The following is a 13967-nucleotide window of genomic DNA, read 5'->3' on the forward strand; positions in this document are numbered from 1 at the left end:
TTGATATGTTCTCGATATTGACGCCAGCAATCATGTTCCTCATCAAGCTCACGTGTTCACTACTTCCCTTGCCAGTTGATCTGTGACTTTTGACGGCTACCTTTTGTATTATAGCTACCCAAAGTGATTGTATCTGAAGTTTTAACTTGGCCTCGAAGCTGTTTGAAGGTCATCGGAAGAACACATTGACCCTTGCTTTACATCGCGTAGTCAAGCTATTGCTTAACAAATCCCGGTACCCATTTATAGACGGCATGGCCGAAGAGGCAATACCATTTCTTTGACTTGCGGCTTGTCCTCTCATATTAGCGGAAAGAATAAGGGCAAGGATTTTGATCTAGGCCGCACAAATCACGCTCTGCAACCTTAGTGACCCCCCCCCCCCCCCCCGCTTCCCATGCAGTTCGGTTTAAACTTGGACCCTCTGCAGTAACCTACCGCACGTTGCAAACGTCTCTTTGGGGAAGGGGGGGGGGGGGTTAGCCCTACTGCTTGTTTCCTTGTCAAATGTCCTGTTTTAAGCATGGTCCCACTCTTAACGCGGCAACCTCATATTCCCTGGTCCCCAATGAACAACACGTGTGGTTCTTGCACCCGGTTGCTCCAACAATCGCTCTAAAAGCCGAGGCTAACCATTGATGTAGAACTCTCATCGGCATTTCGTACATAGCACGCGTGCAAAAATGCGTTTTGTTGCAAAAATTGGTCTTTTTCTCAACAATCTGGTGGAGTGCCTTCAAGAAGATACTCCCAAATCATGAATGACATATTTTACCAACGTGAAGGAGTTGTATTACAGGTGTATTGTACCTTTATTTACCAACGCGTAGCGGCCACCTTGATATTGTCGAAATTAAACTGAAAGGATTGCTGTGTGCTCGGGAATGGCACTTGGTAAATGTTAATTTTAAAAACAGGAACAGTGCAGGGGGGGGGGGGGGGCGGGTTCAAAATAAAGGGCAAATTATTTTTATTATTATACTACTAGGCACAGTAGGTAGGCGCAGAAATGGTAAGAGATGTCGTTAGTAGTTACAATAAGATTCCAGCAGAAAGAAAACGTTGCATGGATCAGGCGAACGGAGGAGAGAGGACGTTTTTTTGTGATAGAGGGTCAGAGTTGCAGGAGGAAAGGCTTACTTTGACAAAAATGATAGGAATTTATCCTGTCTCGGGAGCTGTGATCCGATTATGATGATGAACATTCAATCGAAAATTGGTTCCTGTGTGAGTTGGCACAGAGAGCGAAACAATCGGACTGACGGTGCTGTTTATTCCTATTTTTCACTCACCAGTCTGGGTGAGAACCTCTCACTACTCCAGCAGCTTAGTTCACTTTTTCCCTAGCAGGAAGTCTTCAGGAGTTAGTTGGTGGTCTCTTACAAAATTTTCGCCTCTATAAATTTTCGAGACGCTCTACAAAGTTTGTTTACTAAGCTACTTCTTTGCGCAATATCACTGGGAAATTCCAGTCTAACTCATGATTCTGCAGTGTTTATGCAGATTTATTCTACAATTCTTGCTGAGACGCACACCTTCTTTCACGGAGTTTGACAGAAACGTCTGCATCTATCGCAAAATAAAGTTTTGCCGCAAAAATAATTACAATTACAAAAGCCATTCGTGGAAATCAAATAAACCATACTCTCCGAATACTATACTGTATGGCCACAGCTTTTTAACCAAACGAGCAGTATACTCACCTTCGTAAAAGGTTTTGAGGCGGGTAGAGGAATTATTACACACTTTAAGTGGTATCGGGTATATTTTGCTTAAACCACTGCAGGGTTAACAAATACACTTTTATTAGGCAAATCAAACGTTTTAGTTCCTTTATTCAAACCTAACTTCCTGTTTGAACGGATAAGAGACGGCCGAGATAACAAGCTCGATCGGATATGCAAGCGTGGAGAGAGTATGCGAGCACATAAGACTACCAAACGCAATTCAAAGAGCTCTTGTTTAAGGGATATTTATAAAACATTCTTGTAGTCCTATCTTTGTCGGAGCGAAATCAAGAAATATTTTTGCCATGTCTGAAGGCTCTTAATGTTTTTTGCTCTTTTACTGTACGTTTGTACATTAAAATACCTCGTGTGACAGAGAAGAAAAGTCGTCTGCGCTCCTGTCTGCCAAACTTCGTCAAAGGCTGGCAAGGGCTGGAGCCTAAGAGCACTAAAAAAAGTTTCGTTTCAACATATAGTGATAAAAGAATCTCCCTTTCTCGAAGGCGCGCACGATATCTAAGGCGATTGTAAGCCATAAAAAGCCTAATCTCTTTTCGCCAAGCCACTCTTACCGTCTCTTATCTAGTTTGAGGCTCTTTGAGCATCAAACATCAAAGTTATAGCTACGCATGCGTTCCTGAGTGCAGAGCCATGCTCCGTGCTACGCTGACGACAGCGAATTTATGGCGACGAGAGATCATTTCGGGAGAAACTTTTGAAATCTTTCTGAGCCGCAGGACGGCGACATCAGACTGGATGATATTTAGAAGTCCGATGCGGCTAATCCGATTAAATCACTTTATCCAAAATGAAAACCCTCACTAGGCGGCTTTTCTTTTTGACGAGGAGGGCCAGTATATGTTATTTGCAGACTAAGCTGCCTTTCGCCAGTTTCGTGGTATCGGTAAGATAGTTTTATCGATGTTGTGAAATCCGCTCTTGAGATTTCCGCAAAAGCTGGTTGAATAATGGATGCCGTTTTTGTGCTTGTTAAAAGTTTTGTGCGAAACAAAATAGTTATAACAAATAGCTAAGCTAGTGAGAGGGCAAAGCGCTCTTTTATTAACCTCACGCTTTGTTCACCACGTCATCCGAGTGCGGGAATCATCTTCTATATACGCAAGCGGCCATAGAGTTGGTTCAGAATTTTGAGCCGTGCCTTCAACCAATTTTGGCCGATTAATAAACCACTAAAACAATAATAAAATTCTAAGCCCGTTTGATTTAAAAGAAATCATAATATATTCTTCAAGTATTTAGAATTAAAAATTTAGGCTCTCGTGTATGAACAGCATATTTGCAGCGGTAGAGGACTCAGCTTTAAAAAAATTTGTGAAAGTTACAAGATTTATACAAACTGATATTGCACGAATAAGGCAGCTGATGTATTACAATGAGAATAAAGTACGCGATTATGAAACCGCGTAACCGTGGGAACATTTGTGGGAATAAAACATTGTTAGTGCTCTCATTTCCTCAATGTGGACAGATTTCTAAAAATAGTTTTTTATGAATTCGCTTAGCTGCTGCTATCAATAGATATTCTGGGTATCAATATGCATTGAAAAGAGAGCAAATGCGGCTGAATATCTAAGCAGAGGCCTTACACGATACGATGAAGCTGTACAACGTTTTAATCCCACTAGAATGAATGGACTGAACACCGGCTACATCTGACGAGAAAATAAATGTACAAGCGCCGGCAGTAGCGCGTAAAAGTAATTATTAGAAAACAATTTATTTTATCACCCTGAATGTATGCATACTTCAAAATATGTATCATGCCTTTTTCTTACGGTACGAACTCCACTGGCCTACGTTCTATCTTAATAAATATGCTTTACATTTTTCGAACAGACTATTTCGCACAGTCGCCGTGCATGAAATTTTTGGCGGCGAGTGAATGTGCTTTAGTGAAAACTGTCTAGAATTAGTTTAATTATTTAGTATTAAAGGAAAGAGTGAAATAGCTTCCTCACCTTTTCTTGATACTGCTGTGTGAAGGAGCCCATCTTTGAAAGGGGATAATCCTTTTCTCTTGGACGGCTTCTGCGCTTGAAAGCTTGCCGAACAGCACAAGCTGACACTCCGTGCTTAGGGGCACCCAAAGCACTGATCAGCAAAATCCGATGGTCTTTTATCACGACTGTCGCAATTATCCACGAGTCTTACTGATTAGCAGTAAAGAGCGGTTCAATTCACGCTTTGTGCGAAGAGAGAAAAATTGTCTTCAGTCTCACTGCCAACACTCGCATCCCTAGATCTTATAATACGAAATGCCAGAGCACGGCTTTCGTGAAGCGGTCTACGATTGGTGATGTAAAAGTCTCAGGAGCCGGTAATCTCAATTCTCGTGTGGTTTCTCACGACCAGTAGCCGTTTCTTCTCCGTAGTACACCGGAAGACGTTGCAATATTTCTTACTTTTTTTTAGCGTTTCCCGCACTTCAGCGATTGGAAAATTTAGTTGAAAGCCGCCAGATATCTGCACTTGGACCTGACGTTTGCAACACGGTATCTCTAGTCACTTCAGCTAAGACCAACGACCAAAACTGTGCACCTTGGAATCACTCAGCCATTCATAGCCTGGTAACCATTAGAAAACAGTTCTCTAGGGCTCGAGTATCTCAAAGCCAAACTCTGAAAGAAATTTACAAAAGGAAGGACTGAGCACTGCAGAATGAAGGAACCCTGCCACAAAGTTATCCGACCTATACCCGTTGAAACAAAGTAAGCTTTTTAAAGAACCTGTCCTCCGAGTTGATAATTTCACTTCCTGTTCGACGCGAGGAGGCAAAAGATAGTTATAGATAAGAGGGTAGAGGCAATAGAGCTAATGAAGGGTGAATAAATATTTCCGTTATTGGCTCCCTAAGCTTTCAATGACTTGTTTAAGCTCAGCAAGCAAGTAAGTGCAGAATCCAGGGAAGTTCCTGCTCGAAGCGCAGCACAGAACCACATAGAAAGTCGTCGATCACCGTATTTACAGTTTAACAGACAGATTCCAATAGCCGTGACTGATTTGACCGAGGTGTTATTCCGGTTGCAAAAGCCGAAACTTCAACACTAACGACCGAGGCGTCAAAACTGGCAGCAAAATACTAGAGAGATGTCTTCGATTTTTCACTCTGTGCGTAGTTGAGAAAACGAATTAAGAAACAACGTTCCGACAGTCTATATGTGTTAATAATATAACCTTTCACCACCTTCTAACCATGGCAGTCATCGCAACGATGCATCAGAAGCGTACGAAAAATTATTTAAGATATCAAAGACAGGGCCAGCGTATTGTCTCAGGCAGGACAAGAAAAGAAACGTCTTCACCGAAGAACTCGGGTGACTGGGGACGAATTCCTAATTTCCTCTGAGAAGAAGGCGGGAAGAACGGCCACTCCACACGCTGCGTGTGTCCCACAATAAGAAGTCCAAAGCGCGCGCACTTGTTGCTTCACACGGTCCCGAAGCACAGAAGTTCACGTCTCCGCACAGAAGTGAAGAGAGATGCTTCGAGCGGAGCGAAGAAAAAAACTCCGGAAGAAGCGTTGAGAGAAACTACGAAATTGTTTCTCTCGCGCTTCTAAATCGATGCGCGGAAAGCGTTCGCGAAAATCTGCCCCAAACCCCCGACCGACGACGATAGGCGCGACGGATCGACCACAGCAGGGGGCTCCTTACTCTTTGGGCCTCGAACTCGGCTAGCACTCGGCACAAGCACTTTGGCGCCAAAGCGCGCGCGCCACTGCTTGCTCTCTGCGAATTCTCACCGACGCCTTGAAAGCAAGTGACTTTTTGAACCAATGGGATCCAGCCGGCATCGCGCCCTAGCCAATAGGGACAATCGTTGCTCAAAGTAGGAGCCGGAGGCTGCAGGGTGGCGCCATCTGGTGTGGGGCATAGAGTTAGCGACGCCGGCTCTATACCAACGCAAAGGGCCTGGATGGGAACCGGCGGAGGCCGCGCGTCCAACCATTGGGGAGGCTTTAGGTAAACTTTAGAGTCGGATGGGTTAGAGAGGCGCCATTGACGTGCGATGTTAAAAAAACAAAAACAGTATTGCTATCGCAATAAAACAGACACGGTTACGCAGTTTACGTGAATTCATTGGTTGGTTAGCTCTTCTTACAAATGGTGCTAACAGAGCGCATTTATTTGACAGCTTTCAAGTTGTGGACAATTTGGAATTGTGAGCAGGGTGAGGGTTGATCCAAAAAGATGTTACAGAATGCAAAAAAAATCTTGTCTCCCAATCATTGTCTTTAGGAGCAGTTATAAATAAACTGCTCCGCGTGAGGCTAACAAAAAGCAAACGAAAGCTAATGGTACGCAGTTTCACGACATTCGAAATGCTACAGAACCTCAAGAATGTCTCGGGCAGATTGATTTTTTTTCCATGAGCGATAAAGTCTCTGGCACGACGTCAGCAAGGGCGTTAACATGAAGAAAAAGGACAGAAGCAGAGAAGGGGTGACTCTGACATGAATACATTACCAAATAAAGTTATCTACGCAATGTGAAGGTTTGTGAAGTGAAAAAAATAAAATAAAAATAGTTAAACTATCCTCTACGAGCAGAAATAACGTCGACGTAAAACTCAATCACAGCTTGTGGCTACTCATGTCCAGGTCTTTATGTCGTTCGTATGGACGCCTAGTCTTTAAAATTTTAGATTAACGTTTTCTTTTTGTTCTGTATAAATTGGACCTTTGAGGTAAAGCAAAAAAAGGTAATCTCATTCCTGATGTTTGGCTTTGAGTCACATGAATATGCCGCAGCCAAGGCGTGTGTCTACTTGCCATTGCAAAGAGGCCATTAGTGGTTCTGTTGTACTTACATTTCTTCGAAACGCTATTATGTCTTATACGACCCAGACATCGTCATTAAATAACAAAAAAATATACAGCTCTAGCCATAACAGAGAATGCTGTTATGTAGGCTGAATGGGCGGAGTTCTTGGTATCAGTGGTCAAGCCGTGGACATATAATTCAGGAAATGCAGTGATCTTTGTCTACGCTTGCAGGGAATCAATCCGTGACGTCACCAGATCTAGAACACTTCTTTCTCAAGAGACGCCTTCGAGACGCGCCATGAGACATTAATTTACTCTCTTATGATACCTGCGTCAGACCAGTACTCTCATATACATATGTAGCCTGATTCCAAATTTCCAATGAGTAATAAAGAAGTTTAGAGTAAAAAAAAATATCACAGACTTGTATATAACGACTACAGACAGACTCCCCTATTTAAATAAGAAGCCTATTCCGTGGCTAGGTCATAAGAAAAAAACAAAATACATCGACATTTATAACCGTTTCTATGATAATCTTCGTTGTCGGAGCGAATACTGCGTGACGCTGTTGAAATAAGGGGAGAAACAGCGTGCATTGAAATGCATTTCACTACAGTTTAAGCATCCTGTACTTTGAAAAAATGGTTTCATTTTTGAGCAAATCCTAAATATCTCTGTTTTTTGTTTCTTAGCGTCCTTAACAATGTACATTATTTTCTCATCTATTTTATTGGCTCCCTCTGTCTCTATTTCTTACATATTCTGCGTCTTTGATCCGCCATGGTAGTACAATTATTAAAAAAAAAATCCGCGGTGCTGCATCGGTTAGTGCGCTCGACTGCAGTGCCCAAGGATCCGAGATCAAATCGTGGCCGCTTTTCGAAGGCGGCGAAACGCTAGGCGCCCGTATGCAGTGTAATATCTGTGCTAAATAAAGAACTTCAAATGGTCGAAATTTTCAGAGCCCACCACTACGGCATCTCTCATAACCATTTAGTCGAGTTGGCACGTTCAACCTCATAAGCCAGAACAAACCAACAGGTATTTTCATCTGCTTTGCTTCACTTAACTTTTCACAGTCGTTTAGCATCTACTTTACACTTGGTAGTTATTCATTTATGAAAATTGTTGATATTTTGAAGTGATTACCACGATGCGCATGAGAAGGCTCGCGTGAAAAAAAAAGGAAATGATTCCCAAGATTTCTGATGAGATAGTAATAGGATTTTTTTTTTAGGTAAGGTCTTTTAAAGCTATCAGGAACTTGACTTCCACCGTAGAAACGAAAGCAAAAGCATTATGATCTTCTCTATCTTCCTCTCAATTTCTTCTTGGGGAAAAAGATAAAGGGCAGGCGTCTTTCCATCGTCAAGCACATCTCAAAAGCGAGATAAACGAAAATAACGGGCCAGTGCGCGCCCAAATCAAATAAGATATCTTGTGATACCCGAACTGTACCGCCGGGAATTCAATAGAGGCAACCCAGTTTTCAGAACCGATGTCGAAGTAACTTCGATGTGAGAGCGCTTCAAATCTGATTCCATTTCTCTTTCTTGGACCGGCTGTAAATTTCCTCCGAGAAGGCCATACAGAAGGTCGAGGTTTATGAAGGTTCACCCTCGGACTCTTGACGTCATCACTAGGGTTTTATTAAACTGATTTGTTCTCTCTGCGCTGTTTACTTTTACTCGTTACACTATTTTGCTTTCTGACTGCATCTTGCACTTCCTATCAGACTTCTTGTTTCTTTAATTCTTTTTCACTTCATTATTTCTTAAGTTCTTCCTGCCTCTACCTGCTCTCTTATGGTTCTTCCTTGCGTTGGTTATTATTTTCACCCTCTCAATAGTTATTTACCTTAATTCTCATTCTCTCTCTTTCATTTATTTATCTTTGGTTAGTCTGAGTTTCATGTTGGTCACTTTATTGTCCCATTTGATTCTTCATCAATCCTTTCGATCTTCGCCATTTCTCTCTATCTCTCTTATTTATTTGGCCAAGTTCGTCGTGAAACATGGAGTGCGCATTTAAGTGGACCTCTTCCTATCTACCCTTCGCCCATTTTGTAGTCTTCAATTTCAACTGAAGTGGCGAAGGACGAACTAATTTCAGACATTGTCCTTTCTGCGGTTGTCAACACTGCATTCTGTATTGCTCCCCTCAGGAAGCGGGCACGCAACGCTAGAAGGAGGGCCAGAGAGTAATGTTTTATTACCCTGTATGCATGCCTTGCGTACAGAAAGGGCTGGCGACCACTGCAAATACACTCATTAAAATACAAATAATGCGATGGAAATATACACGACTTCCTTAAGCAGCCTGGAAACAATTGGGCTAGTAGCAGATATGGAAGATGCTTTCTTCCAGTATGGAACTTTGCTAGCCTGATGATAATTATTACACCGGTGGGCGCACAATAATTGTAGGTCGACGCACTTAGTGGATTGTATATAACTGTAATTTGTTAGTAGCTGTGATATTTGCAATGGTGCTCGTAATTTTATTGCACTGGCAGATATCACTCACCGCTTTTGATATGCAATGTTTGCTTGCTTCTTCACGGAGTTTTCTTTTTCTTATATTTTTTAACTACCCGAATACTCCTCAAGAGCTTTGCGTTTTCTTGTTAACACAGCTTCAGGTAGAAATGGGGCAGTCACAGATACATTTACCACACAGAAAGGACGTCCCATTGTCTGCATTTAACTCATGTTGCCTTGCGACCTCCGTAATGTGCCAAATAAGTTTAATGCTTTAGAATAAGGAGAGGAAAATCACAAGTATGGGCCACAGCTGCTGTTTTCTTCTCACGGTATCTTAATCTGTGTCCGCGCTACAGCGGGAAAAATGACGCATACGAATGAAGGTAGGCATCGTAGGGTCAGCCTTGCTTCGTCATGACAGGGTCCAGCCGTAAAGGAAAAGCCTGTAATTACTGACCAGCGTGTTAATATGGGCTCCTGGGAACACACAAGCCACTACTTGCGTGCGCGCTCGAAAGTCTTCTTTCTCATTCTTCAGTCTTTCCCTTGTTTTTTCTTTGTCTTTCTTCCTTCCTTCATTCTATATCTCTTTTTTTATTCGGTCCAGCTGTTATGCTGCACCAGAGTAATACTTCTATCACAAATGACACTGGACACAGAGGTGACAGAGCATACCAGTTTTCCGCATTTCTTCTTTGAAAATTAATCTGTGGCGCAGTCTCACACATGCAAGTTACTGAACTTAACATTTAGCCTGTTACATTTTAATTACAAGATTGGGAATTGAAGTTTTGAAAAAATTTACTTCATAGGAAAAGAGCCGACGTATGCTCCACCAATCAATAAGGGGGCTGTCAAAATCCCATAATACTACGGTTTCCTGAATACATGACGATGCAAAACCACGCACAATTTTTTTGAACAGCGTGCAGTTACCGCTGCAAGCAATTAAACAACGGCTTTATAATATAACGCGGGTAGAAAAACATTATTGAATGTATATGCTTGATAATATTAATTGTTTTAGGACCATCGGTACATATCTTTGCTATTAGTTCTAGGTAATAGACCTGTCAAGTAAGTTATACATGTAAACATTTTAATGAAACTGACTTAAAGGCGCCGAAATAACTTTTAATTTAATACATCCTTGCTGAGTAACTTTTAATAGAAGGCTGCGCGTCGCCGCTCCTTGTTCCTGTGCTCTAGTTTGTCTGTTCTTTTTGAAACGAAGACGAAAAGCAATCCCAATATATGCTGCACTCAACAAAAATAATGGAAAAGCAATGTTTAACATTCTGCGCCACTCTTTTCCCAGCTGGAGAAGTATTTTCCATCAGAGTGCCGTGTTCTTTTCTGCGCTTTTTTTGGTCATAGCAGAACTTAGCGGCAAACAACTGTGGCCTCTCAGAGTAAAGTGCTCCGCACTTCCATCGTCAGAGTTTGTCCGAATGTTCGAATGTTTTCTTAGCCATATTTCTGCGAAAACGCTTTTTCAGTAATGCTTTCCAAACCCCACTGCTTCTGCTGATGGTGTGCCAGCGATCACTCCATACTGGGATTCGGCTTGGAACTTGTCGCATTTGCAAGTATTACCCAGCTCACAAGTCCGCAGATTTGTCATCGGCAAAGCGGGAAAATGATAGTATTAAATCTCCATGCACCAAAGAAGGCTGCGGTCTCTTGGCTGCGCAATTTTTTATGCGGCTTACTGCAGCTCTCGTCGGCTGTTCTTGCTTTCGCAAATGATCGTTGTAGGGCCTTGCTATCTTTAACGTTAGCCGCTCCTACTCCGTACGTAATGTGCATGCAGTACGCTACACAGATGAACGCAACGAACCTCAGAAAGAGTCACTGGTGAAACGTTTTTATTTCTTTTCTGTAATCAAACTTGTCTCTGCCTCCTATAAATATTTATATACACGCGGTAAGCATTTCGCTTAAATATGGTCAAAACTGCCTACAAAATGAAGGAATCGACCTTTTGCACAGAAGAATAAAATGCCATAGCAATGCTACCAGGTTTGCAATAATCTCTGCGATAAAAGGAGATAATGATTTTCTTTTGGTTTACGCAGTGCAGAGAGGATGCTTACACACTTAGAATATTATGTTAGAAAATTTCACTGAAGACTTCTTTCTGTGTTGTAAAGACCGACCTTTGATTGTCACCAGCCTGCCTGTGCGACTATGCAGGTATTCTGAAAGAAAAAAAAAAGAAGCTTTTTTTGGACAAAAAGAGAGCAATGCGCAAGTAAGTCAAACGGAAATAAATGTGGCTGCTTTTTTGCGCCTGATTTGCAGATTTCAAATTCAAGTAGGGCACATACGAACGGTTCTACAGGCGGCATCAGTGAAATATTGATCACTGTATATTTTTCTATGCAAAATAGTTTCTCTACTTTCGATAATTTTTCTGAACTGCAAGAACAAGAAAGAGAAAACAACCTGAGGAAAAACGATAATTATGTTTTAACTGAGCAGTAGTGTTAACTAGAACAGAGTTTTGCGTCAGTTAATTCTATCACGTGCTGCTTCGTGGTATCTTTCTGGCGATTTCACACCACTTCGGGAAACAATAAAATGAAACCAGGGTATCACACTTAAATGTAACATATCTACAAATTCATATAATTTTATAATAAGCTGAAGTTTTTGCGTGCAAATATTGATTATCACAGATTGAATATAATCACCGCTTTGCTTGCAAATATAATAGAAGCATCGAGACTATATTTGAGAAACTGCCTAAACCAGTTCACTCACGTATTCATAATTAGCAAGCCCTGTTCTAATTACTGGTTTTTACCTAACTGTGCTAGTGCGATTTAAAATACCTACTGTGGTGGCTCACGTGTTAAAACGTTAGGTTACCTAGCTCGAGGTGGCTTAAACGTTAGTAGTGCGGTCGCGATTGATGCAGCCAACATAAAAGACTTCGGGGCACTCTGGCAGGCTACTCCATGTTAAACAACCCTGTGCGGTAAACCTTACACCAAGCTCTGACTGCGGAAGTTACGGGTTTCTTTGCCTCACCCTAGTGCATAGAAAAAGTGTGCATGTCCCTTCTGAGCATATTGATTACTATAGGTAGCAATTATATTGTTACGATGCGGCGAGCCGGTGAACACAAGAGAACAGAGAACAAAGAAATGATGCTCGATGATCGTGAGATGACGTTTAACGAATATGTTAGCGGGCCTAGTGGGAGCGCTCCTGCCCGCACCACTGCCCGCTTCCTCTTCGTAGCTCGTCCGTAACATGACCCGGGGCCACCGAGCGATCGTCCCGATCTTGGAAGAGGAGTTAGACTGATGTTGATGATCCATGGCATGATGATGGGTGTGTATTGATGCTTGAAGAAGAAGAGGAAGAAGGAAGAATAGAATGGCTTGCCGACAAGACGATTCCCGGATTACTGATGAATCTAGTCCAAGACACTTTCGGACCATACGTTGCCACGACTCGATGGCGGAGGCCAAGGCACGCACCGCATGGCATAAGCAGGGGAAGATGTCTTGAAGTGTAGGGATGTCTTGGGTCGTAGGGTCTTTGGTCGGAACATCTGCTGAGTGGCGTAGGTCACTAATGGTCGTTCGGGTCTCTCCTTGTGTCGTGTGGTAATGTGTGGCTTTCTCGAGTCAGTCTCTCCTTCGTCGTGTCTTTTGGTCGAGGTGGGGGGACGGGGCGGAGGAACGGCAAGGTCTTGATGTGTCCGGCAGGCTGGGGAACAGCCACGCGATGCCTCCTAACCTTTCGCCAACGGCGCAAGAAGTCGCAGGGCGCAGAAGCTCCGAACCAGGATGAGGGGGTGATGATGAAGTACCCCGCACCTCCAACCAAATGTTACGATGCGGCAAGCCGGTGAACACAGGAGAACAAAGAACAGAGAGATGATGCTCTATGGTGGTGAGATGACGTTTAAAAGGTGGGTACCGTGTTATGTTTAGTGTTCTTACCTCAGAAGGAGCGCTGTAAAAAACGTAAATGAGCATTTCGGCTTCTTTTACATCTGTCACGGTTGCCCAACTGCGGGTCCCCACAAAGACCTTGTATAAGGTTGTTATTAAAGAACGGGGACTACATATGGTCATTGTAGGTGTGACAAATGTGAAAAGGCGATTGTTATTTATTTTCACTGTCCTTAATAAAAGAATAGCTCTCCGAATACAAAGAAATAAGAGACTAGGGTTAGGTGGAAAAAACAAAGCTTACATGCTACACCTAGACAGCAAAGGAAAGGCGAAGAATATTTCAGGTGGGAACTGCGCTGTCTTCTGGCTTGCTTACACTATCGATAAAACAACCATTAACTAAATCACACATGATAACCAAAGTATTCCTGGCTATCAATGCAATCGTTATTAATTTAGGGCTGGTGCGAATGTTTCTAAGGAGATTTTTTAGTGCTTTCAGCAGATCTATGTTTATTTCCTTGAACTAGTTGAATGCCAGAAAGCCCCTTCTAATCAAATAAAAATTTTCTGGAGACAGACACTCTCTCATCGATGGCTTGGCGGACGTGTTTTAGTGCGTGTTTATCAGTTCAGTTCAGTCGTTCAGTCGTGTCCGACTCTTCGTGACCCTATGGACCATGTCACGCCACGCTTTCCGGTCTCTCACTATCTTCCTAATATCACATAACTTCATCTGCAGTGCCTCGAGGATGCCATCTAACCATCGCGTTCGCTGCCTACCCCTTCTCCGGCGACCCTCAACCTTTCCTAACATCAAATCTTTCTCCAGCGACTCCTCTCTTCTCATCAGATGACCAAAGTAGCCGAGCTTTAACTTTAGAATTTGACCCTCCAATGAGCAGTCAGGGTTTATGGTCGACAATAACGACTGATTTGATCTTCTGGCAGTCCAAGGAACTCTCAAGAGTGTTCGCCATCACCACAATTCAAACGCGTCAATTCTTCGGCGGTCAGCCTTTTTCACAGTCCAACTCTCGCATCCATACATCAC

The 13967-nt window shown here is 42.7% G+C and overlaps 1 pseudogene across 1 annotated transcript in view; it reads right to left on the reverse strand.

The window, feature by feature from the left end:
* LOC146189252 (allatostatin-A receptor pseudogene) overlaps positions 1–4222 on the reverse strand; it is a 91000-nt pseudogene extending 86778 nt beyond the window's left edge. Inside the window, exon 1 of the transcript XR_014707278.1 lies at positions 3707–4222. The product of XR_014707278.1 is annotated as an allatostatin-A receptor pseudogene (transcript). The remainder of the gene's footprint in view (positions 1–3706) is intronic.
* Positions 4223–13967: the final 9745 nt, after the last annotated feature.

The sequence above is a fragment of the Amblyomma maculatum genome, chromosome 5 (genome assembly GCF_055883805.1).
Source record: "Amblyomma maculatum isolate TAMU_Amacu chromosome 5, ASM5588380v1, whole genome shotgun sequence".
NCBI classification, from domain to species: Eukaryota; Metazoa; Arthropoda; class Arachnida; order Ixodida; family Ixodidae; genus Amblyomma; species Amblyomma maculatum.